General features: G+C 41.3%; 1 pseudogene; it reads left to right on the plus strand.

Annotated features, from left to right (window-relative positions):
• The first annotated feature begins 1,300 nt into the window (after positions 1-1,300).
• On the plus strand, positions 1,301-2,193 carry LOC103072440 (RNA-binding protein with serine-rich domain 1 pseudogene; annotated as a pseudogene).
• Positions 2,194-10,755: the final 8,562 nt, after the last annotated feature.

Consider the following 10,755-nt stretch of genomic DNA (forward strand, 5'->3'; position numbering starts at 1 on the left):
AGTCTCAGATAAGGCAGAAATTTTGGAATTACGAGGCAGAAATTTAAAATAATTATGATTAGTATGCTAAGGGCTCTAATGGAAAAGGTGGATAACATGCAAATACAGATGGATAATGTCAGCAGAAAAAATAGAAACTCTAAGGAAGAATCATGTTTAAAATTTAAAAAGAAAATATTGTAACAGAAATGAAGATTGTCTTTGATGGCCTTATTGGTCTGTTGGACACAGCCAAAGAAAGAATGTGAGCTTGAAGATATTAATAGAAATTTCCAAAATGGAAATGCAAAGAGAAAAAAAAAACACAACATTCACGAAATGTGGAACAATTGCAAAGGTGCAGGTATCCATAAAATGGAAATGCCAGAAGAAGGAGAGAAAGGGTAAGAAGAAATATTTGCAGTAACAACGGCTGAGAATTTTCCAAAGTTAATGACTGATACCAAATCACAAATCCAGAAAGCTCAGAGAACACCAAATATGATAAATACCAAAAATCTACACTGAGGCACATCATTCCAACGGCAGAAAACAAAACAAACAAAAATTTTTTGAAAGAAACCAGAAGGGGAAAGAACCCTTGCCTATAGAAGAATGAGGATAAGAATTACACCAACTTCTTGCCAGAAACCAAGCAAGGAACAAGAGGGTCAGTGAAATATTTAAAGTGTTGAAAGAACAAAACCAAGAGCCTACAAGTCTCTATCCAGCAAAAATTTCCTTCAAAAGTAAAGGAGAAATAAAGACTTTCTCAGACAAACAAAAACAGGGAATTTCTTGCCTATAGACCTGTCTTTTAAGAAATGTTAAAAGAAGTTCTGTAGAGAAATGGATTATTTAGGTCAGAAACTCAGATTTACATAAAGAAAGGAAGAGCAGTAAAAAAGAGTAAAAAAAATCAAAGGAAAATAAAATATTTAATTTTTCTTATTCCTATTGATCTAATAGATCAATGTTCATTCAAAATAATAATAGCGGAAGTGGTCGGGGCCGCGGCGGGCGGAAGGGCGCCCTAGCTTCGCCGGCTCTGTGGCGGGCCCAGTGAGGCCCCTGGAATTCGGAGCAGCCGGGAACCCGGCCTCCGCCCTCAGGGCCCTCTTGCCGAGCTGGAGACCCAGGCCCGCAACACCGGGCCCTACCTACCCTGGAAGTGCTCGTGGCCTGGCGCCTGGACTGGGGAGTTGCTGCACTTTGGCGTAAATTGCAATCGATTAGGGATTGTTTCTCAGACTCAAGTTAGAAGTGAGAGTTCAGATAAGTGAGGCTGCCATTGCTGCTTTGAACACCTCAGAAGGGGAGAATGGATTTATCAGGAGTGAAAAAGAAGAGCTTGCTAGGAGGCAAAGAAAATAATAAAAAGTCCAGCACTAGGGCTCCTTCTCCTACCAAACGCCAAGACCGCTCTGATGAGAAGTCCAAGGATCGCTCTAAAGATAAGGGGGCCACCAAGGATCGAGCGAGAAGGATCGTGGCAGGGATAAAACTGGAAAGAGGCGCAGCGCTTCCAGTGGTAGCAGCAGCACCAGGTCTTGGTCCAGCTCGACCTCCAGCTCGGGCTCCAGCAGCGGCTCCAGCTCATCTTCTGCATCGAGCCGCTCAGGAAGTTCCAGCACATCCCGCAGCTCCAGCTCCGGCAGCTCCCCTGGCTCTCCGAATCCTTCTCGGCGCAGGCCTGACAACAGGCAGCGTTCCCGCTCCAAATCCAAACCACCCAAAAGAGATGGAAGGGAAAGGAAAAGGCGGAGCCCTTCCCCTAAACCCACCAAAGTGCACATTGGAAGGCTCACCAGGAATGTGACCAAGGATCGTATCCTGGAGATATTCTCCACCTACGGGAAAATTAAAATGATTGACATGCCTGTAGACAGGATGCACGCCCATCTGTCTAAAGGCTACGCATATGTGGAGTTTGAGAATCCAGATGAGGCCGAGAAGGCGCTGAAGCATATGGACGGAGGACAAATCGATGGCCAGGAGATCACTGCCACTGCTGTGCTGGCCCCCTGGCCTCGGCCATCCCCCAGGCGATTCAGCCCTCCCAGAATGCTGCCACCGCCTCCCATGTGGCGCAGGTCACCCTCACGGAGGAGGAGCAGGTCGCGTTCCCCTCAGCGCAGGTCCCCTGTGCGCCGGCGATCCCGCTCCCCGGGGGATGACCACAGGAGCCGCCCCAGCTCCACCTCCTCCCGATAAGCAGGGCCACCGAAGCCCTGCCCTGTGACTTGTATCCCATCCAACTCACTTTTGTCACTTTTCTAGCAGAAGGAGGATCGGTAGGAAAGAAATCCCTCACTCAGGGGCAGACTTCGAAGGTGAAGGCAGTAATTGCTACGTTTCCCATGGCGGCAGAGTTCCGGCTGCAGGAGTGTTGTTGGTTTGGGGTCGTGCTTATGAAGATGCCCTCTAGTTTTCTGGCTAGAAAGCTTCCTCATTTCTAGTTCCTGAGAGTCAATTTAGTGGCAGAGCCAGCAGGGATGAGCAGGGGGCTCCAGGAAGTGGTACAGCCCCAGCCTGGGAGCATGTTTTCCCATTCCACAGATGATGTGGGGCCCATCTGGTGGGCTGGTTGTGCCCTAACCTGTTAGCCTGCAGGGTCCCACAGGAAAGGTGTGCTTTTACGCAGCTGCCATTCCTGTTAGCCTGGCCCTGCTCCCCCGCTCGAGTCCTCTTCTGACCTCTAGGGCCAAATACCCCAAATGGTTCTTTTCACGTGTACTCATGTGCGTGCACACACACACACACAAACCTATGTCTCCCTTTCTCTCTGAAACTGGTAAGTTGAGAGCCAGCTCTGTCGGGTCATCACAGAGCCCCCTTGTTGTGTTGGTATTCATGGTGGTCGTGCAGGTTACCTTGGCAATGTGTACATTGCTTTTTTGGCTTTTATTGTACAGTCAGTACTATACATTTTCTGTTTTGAGTTTTGTAACTTTGTAGCATTTTAGATAATACTGTGTTTGTACTTTGTTGTGTAGAGAAAAGAATTGTGTTGAATAAACATAGGATTAGAGTGCAGCTGGAGTGTTGGGTTCGCTGCCTCCTTCCTGTCCCTTGGCCCCTAAGGCAGCTTCAGTTGTGAGATAATTAAACATGATTGTCTAGAAATAATAATAGCAACAATGTATTAGGTGATTATAGTGTATGGATAAGTGTAACGAATGATAGCAATGTTGTAAGGGATGGGAGGAAGAAATTGAATACTCTGTTATAATGTATCTGCACTAGCAGTATAGTATTATTTGAAAGTGGACTTAGATTAGTTATAAATGCATAGTGTAAACTCTAGGGCAAACACTGATAAAAAATTTGAAGTATAATTGATATGCTGAGAGGAGGGAAAATGGAATTATATAAGATGTTCAGTTAAAACCAGAGGAAGCAGGAATTCCCTGGTGGCACACTGGTTGAGAGTCCGCCTGCCGATGCAGGGGATACGAGTTCGTACCCCAGTCCGGGAAGATCCTATGTGCTACAGAGCGGCTAGGCCCGTGAGCCATGGCCGCTGAGCCTGCGCGTCCAGTGCCTGTGCTCTGCAACGGGAGAGGCCACAACTGTGAGAGGCCCGCGTACCACAAAAAAAAAAAAAAAAAAAAAAAAACCAAGAGGAAGCAGAAAAGAGGGAAAGAAAAAAAAAGAAACAGGAAGTTCAATAAATAGAAAACAGTTCTAAATATGGCAGATATTAATCTAACTATATCAATTATCAGTTTAAATATGAATGGTCTAAATACACCGATTAAAACACAGAGACTGACAGACTAGATCAAAAAATAAGACCCAACCATGTTGTGTACAAGAAACTCACTTTAAATATAGAGACACAAATAGATTAAAAGTAAAGGGAAGGAAAAGATACACTATGCTAATACTAATCAAAATAAAGCTGAGTAGCTATCTTAATTTCAGACAGAGCAGATTCCAGGATAACAAAAATTATCAGGGACAAAGAGGGGCATTACCTAATGATAAAGGGGTCAATTCTCTAAGAAGGCATAACAGTTCTTTTTGTGTATGCATCTAACAGCAGAGCATTAAAATATGTGAGACAGAGCCTGCTAGAGCTGTAAGGAGAAATAGACAAATCCACTATTACAGTTGGAGACTGCAACTCTCCTTTATCAGTAACTGACAGAAAATCAGCAAGGACGTAGTTGAAGTGAACAGCATCATCAATCAACTGGTTCTAATTGACATTTATAGACTTCTTCATCCACAGCAACAGAATACACATTCTTCTTAAGCTCATGTGGAACATTCACCAATAATTTCTATTCTCTAGGCCACCAAACACACCTCAACCAATTTAAAAGAATAGAAATCATATGATGTGTGCTCTCAGACCACAATGAAATTAAACTAGAAATTAATAACAGAAAAGTAGCTGGAAAATCCAAAATATTTAGATATTAAATGACATACTTCTAAATAACAAATGGATCAAAGAAGAAGTCTTTAGAGAAATTAAAAGTATTTTGAACTAAATGAAAACGAAAAAAGTGTTTAGATCTCTAGATGTACTCCTTACCCCCACAGAGCTAGAATTCTGCCTTTCCCCCACCCTGGCAGAAGACTAGAAATTTACTCTCTGGAGATCCTGCTTTGAACTCTGGACTCAGGACAATAGGCATAGCTGAGGATGCTATCTGAATAAAAAGAACTAAGTAATAGTCTACACACCATGTATCCACTCTGTTTCCCAGCCCCTTTCTCCTACCTGTCTTACAGAATAATAGTAACCAGGAATATGCCCCTGTGGTAGGCAGAATAATGGTCCCCCAACGACGTCCACATCCTAATCCATGGAACCTGTGAATATGGTATGTTACATGGTAAAGGGAAATCACGATTGCTAATACACCTGGATTATATGAGTGGAAACTAAATAATATTACTGGGGATAGAGAAAGCGGACATTGGGGTACAAAGGTGGAAGGATTCCAAGGGCTAATGCCTCCTTTCCCACACTAGGAGGTTAATAAATAAAACCTAAAACTCCTAAGTTAAGAAATAGCATTTTAATAATTTAATAGTGATTTTAAAATGTGGAAAAACATTAAACAACAATTGAATGTATTAAAATGGCTTCCTCTGAAGAGTGGAAATTAAAGATAGAGCAGAAATAAGGCAGAGAGGATGATCATTTTTCATTAAAAGATTTAAAAATTATTTGATAAAATTATATTTTTGAAAGATTAATGTTTGCATATTCTATTTCTTTAGATACAAAATCCTCTTCTTATGTTTACTGATAGTTATTGAGAAAGATTTTCTTGGTATCAGACAATCTCAGATCCCTGATATAAGCGTTTTCTTCCCAAGTGTTGCAAAATGCAAGTCAATAAAGAAATGTATTGGAGGATACAGTGGGAGTGGGGCAAATGGGTGAAGGTGATCAAAGGGTAAAAACTTCCAGTTATAAGATGAATAAGTTCTAGGGATCTAATGTACATGGTGACTATAGTTAACGATACTATATTGTATACCTGGAAGTTAAGAGAAGCTAAGAGAGTAAATCTTACAAATTCTCATCACAAAAAATAGATAAATAAATAAATGGTAAATGTGTGAGGTTATAGATGTGCTAACTAATCTTACTGTGGTAATCATTTTGCAACATATACATATATCAGATTATCACATTATACACTTTAAACTTACACAATGTCATATACCAATTATACCTCAGTAAAACTAGGAAAAGAAAGAAATGTATCTGACAGATCCAAATATAAATATAGCATGAAGCTCCATTCTCCCATAGTTCTGAACACTTCATTCAGTGCTTTCCATGGATTTTTTTTTTTCTTTTCATCCTTCTTCTAACCCTCTGTATTAGTTTCCTAGAGCTGCTGTAACTAAGAACTACAAACCGGGTAGCTTAAAACCATAGAAATGTATTGTCTCACAGAAAACAAGGAAGCTAGAAGGCCTAATTCAAGGTGTCAACAAAGCTCCAGGGGAGGATTTTCCACACGTCTTCCTAGTTCCTGGCAGGTGCTGGCAATCCTTGGCGCTCCTTTTCTTATCAGTCCAGTCTCTGCCTTCATCGTCACGTGGTGTTTTCTCTGTGTGTGTCTCTGTGTCCAAATTTCTCTCTTTTTATAAGGATACCAGTCATTGTATTGGGGCCCACCCCAATCTAGCACAACATCATTTTATCTTGATTACATCTGCAAAGACCTTATTTCCAAATAAAATCACATTCACAGGTTCTGGGGTAAGGACCTGAACATATCTTTTGGGAGGGTGAAATTCAGTCCACAACACCTTCCCAGCTAATTGTGTTATTTATTCTAGCATTGCTTTCCTTCCCTTTGCCTCCAGACTTCACCTTAGCCCTGCTTCTGTAAAGCCAAACTAGGCTTCTCTCAGTAATACAACTGTTTAAGGAAAACACCTCTTCTGAATGTGCCCCAACCCAAACCTACCAGTCCCAGGAAAATTGTACACTCCATTGGGCTCACCTAGTTCCTCCAGTTGGGGAACCCCACAATACTTAGTAGTTCCCAGTTGGAGTTGATATGCAAATGGTACAAAGATCTCAGCATAAAAATGGAAGAAATAATGATGTGATTGAAAGAGTACAGGGTGTGAAATCAGAAAACCTGAGTTACGATTTTGATACAAACACTTAAAAAACCAGGACCAGCCCAGGTCTAAATTCTAGTATAATGTTGTTTCCACCATTGCATGGCTAGAAAGCTCCACCTGTGATCCATATTAATTCCCACACCAAGGGCAACCATAGATGGCACTGAATGTATTACCAACATTTGAATGGAAACTCCTCAGGAGAAGGAAGAGAAGGAGGGGAAGGAAGAGGAACAGAAGAAAGAGGAGGAAAAAGCAAAGTATAGTGTCCACAAAATCTTTTAATGATTGTTAAACAAATACACAGAGAAAAATTCCAAAAGCAAACTCTCTCTTAGAGCTTCCCTAAAGATGAATGGAAAGAAGACCTTGGCTCTTACCAGCATGTGCTTCATGCTATTTCGGTTAGTGGGTGAATCATACATGCTGGTAATGAATTTCCCAGGCTTTCAATTTTGAATGGGATTAGATAGTGCAAGACATTCATTTTAACATGGAGTGTTTTCTCCTGATGTTCATAAAAAGAATCCATTGTGTTATGATTAGATCATGCTTAACCCACCTCAGGAATGTTTTCAGAGTGACAGAATATTTATTTCTCAGTGACATCACCAAGGTTCAAGAAGGTCTGATCAGCATACTTACAAAGCCCTGTGATCCTAAAAGGGCTAAGACAAATCCTCCCCCTCCTTTGTAGGTTCCTCCATCTGCACTTGGGTAATAATGCTCACCTTTCCATTCTAAACATAGAATAAGAGAGTAATTAATAGAGCCTAATCATAGCAAAAGAAAATTCTGCTTTTTAAAAATTCTTTCTTCAGAATAATTTAGTTGTGCTTCACATGTGCTTTGAGCAAAAATTTTAGACTAGAACTTAATACTAGTAATAAAATGCCATTTTTTCCTCAACCTATCATAATTACTCCATAAGCACATAAATTTTAACTTAAAAAATTACATCTGAGATTATCCATGGAAATAGATTGTACTTATGGACAGAACCACTGCAAGTGGTGATACCAAAAATCTTTGATGCCCTCCAAATACCCAAAACAAACAAAAAACAAACAAACAAAAAATCTTTGATGCCAAAACTTTCAAGGATTTGGCTTCTGAAAATCAGCAAATCCAGGCCAAAATCGTCAGATCAGCAAATTGGATGTACTGAACTTGACCCAGTGCCCATGCAGTCACAGTTTAGATTTGTAACTAATACAAAAAGTTGATTACTTCTCCTTAGATTTGTTGCTTTGAAGGGACATCAGGTGAAAGACTTTGGATGTGACAGAGAAGCAGTCAGGTATCTCTTAGAGATTTTTAACTGAATAAGGTTAACTGGGCATTCTTCCCAGTGAAATATCAAACTACAGCAGCATTGTATATCAACTATACTCCAATAAAAATTAATTTAAAAAACCAAATATCAAATTACAAAAATAGAGGTATTTCTTGAAACAGCTAACAATACTTAACCTTAAGGAAAACTTAGGTTTAACACCATCAATTCACATTTTAATTGTTTCTTTATAATTGTGAGGTTTTTTTAAGACAAGAAATGCAATTAAATAAGACAATTGACCTAAAAAGAAATCTATGTAGGATTCCTTTCTTTTAAAGTAATCTCTTCCTCCTCTAGAGGCAGATTACTCTACAGATAGCAGCTATAAACGAAAAGAAGTAATAACTTTGTTTTTGGTTTTATAACAATCAATAAAAAATATTTAAATTCTCCAATCAAACAAGATTCCCAAGGATTGTTGCTGGAATTGTTTTTATTACAGTAATTACATAATAACTCATTGGAATGTAAAGTAAGAAGTTAACTGAGACAGACCACTAATGGAAAAAGCAAGGCATTGGGGGTATTTTTTTCAGTGTCAGGTTTTTTTCCCCAAACATCTCAACATTGGACATTTAGTTAGAAAAGGGGAATGGGAGAAGAGGCACTATGTCTGTTTACATACACCAGTTTCTCTATATACATTAAGGAATGGAGAATGGGACAATGAAAGACTTAACAAAATTAGTCTGGAGTAGTTAGGATGTAGTAATAGGAAAGTGAGGTGTTGGGGGGAGGGGAACAGACTTGTTACCTGAGTGTGTGCCACCTGAGGGAGCACGGTTCTGGAATAGAGTGAGGCTCCCTGTGTAGTAGACACCTCCTGCTGCTGGGACACAGCTTCTCCCATCCACACATTCCCAAGGCAAGTGTGTCCCTTCAATTGATTGCTCCCATCAACCCTCCTCATTGACAACCTGTGTTACTCTTTGTACCTATTACCTAGTTAATGATTCTGCACTCATTTCCAGTGTGTGTGTGTATGTGTGTACACAAGGGAAGGGGGTTCCCACACCACCAAGCAAGTCTAACACCAGCTGGGTGTCCTGCAACTCGACACAGTTCTGACACTATCTACCTGGAGTCAGCATCAGATCCCATAGGTTAAGGACTCAGCCCTTAACCCCCTTCATTGCCAGTTGCAAGTTCAGGTTGTCAGATGTGCTTCTGACTAACTGGCTACATATTGGAGGTTCCAAGCACCGCTTCCTTGTATTCAACTAATTTGCAACAGAGACTCACAGAACTCAGTAAAACAGTTTACTTACTAGATTATCAGTTTATTATAGAAGGACATAACTCATAAACAGCCAGATGGAAGAGGTGCATAAGGGAAGTTATGTGGGAAGGAGTGCAAATCTTCCATACTCTCTCTGAACGCTCCACTCTCCCAGGACCTCCATGTATTCACCAACTGGAAGCTTTCCAAACCCTGTCCTTTTGAGGTTTCATGGAGGCTTCACTACATAGGCATGATTGATTAGATCGTTAGCTACTGGTGCCTGAACTCAGTCTCCAGCTCCTCTCCCCTCCCTAGAGGTTAGGTCCCAAACCTCTAATCACTTGTTTGATTCTTCTGGCCACCAACTCCCATCCTTAGGTGACCTAGGGCTTTCAAAAAGTCACTTCACTAACATAACAGAAGTTATGGAGTTCATCACCTAGGAAATGCAAGAGTTTTAGGCCCTTTGTGGCAGAAACAGGGACAAAAACCAAATATATATTTCTTACTATAAATCACATCTTACTAGTTTACTTAATGGTATATGTTTCTTAATCTTCAGTGGTTCCACAGAACTGCCATGCCCCATATTGGTTCTCAAACTGGCCCTTGTACATGGAGGGCAAGGAGAGACTGAAGAAAGAGGCAGAGCACCCCAGATTGATAGGCAGTGGGTTGAATAAGAAGGAAACTTACTTGTGAGGCTTGTCTTGGGCACCGAGAAACAGTACATCTTTGCACCTGCTGCCAGAATCTCAAAAGTTTGTATTGAGGCCTTAACGGTTTCAGTCACATATTCAGTCCTGTTGTTCTCAACACCACATTGCTCTGTCCAAGATGCGTCCTTGAAAACGGTTCCAACTGTGGGAATGGTGGACAGAGCATACATTTCAAGGACAGGGGATAGGGTGAGGAGCCTCCCATTGCCCTGGTCCAGCTCAGAGGTCAATCGGTGGTCACGTCTTCTCCATGACCTCCTCTAATATCCCACCACCTTCAAGTTAATACGATCACTGCTGTCCTCCTCCCTCAGGCTCTTCATGGGCAGCGGTGACCAATCTCCACTGGGCTGCCGCTTCACAACGAAGGAACCAGGGCTACACCCAAGGAACACACAAGCTGCACCTGCGCATGAAAAACAAAATATGTTTAGAATAAGATTCTAGAATATAAATATTGCTATTAGTTACCTTACTCTTAATCATATAATGTTTATGCTGGAAGAGACCTTGGAGATGAGGAAACTGAGGTTCAGAGAAGTGAAGCGGTGGGTCTGAGGTTCACACTGAGTGAACTGTGGCATCAGCATGCGCACCCAGGTGCCTGACCTACTTGTCCACTACTTTCCATCACTCCTTCCTCTCTCCCATCAACCGTCCTGAGTCTTAATCCTTGTCTCCTCATGGTTTTAAAGGAAGAAAATTGAAACCTTCTTCTATTTAATTTACTGTTAAAAGCCCACCCAAATCATGCCCAGCTCTTCACATTTAAATATTAGAGCAAAAAAAATAGTGGAGACCCATGCAGTGATCCAAGTCCATGTCTGGACATATATTCCCTGAGAAAATTGTGCCCATCTGCACCAGAATATTTAACAAGAAAA

Source organism: Lipotes vexillifer, unplaced genomic scaffold (assembly GCF_000442215.2).
Source record: "Lipotes vexillifer unplaced genomic scaffold, Lipotes_vexillifer_v1.1 scaffold71, whole genome shotgun sequence".
NCBI lineage: Eukaryota > Metazoa > Chordata > Mammalia > Artiodactyla > Lipotidae > Lipotes > Lipotes vexillifer.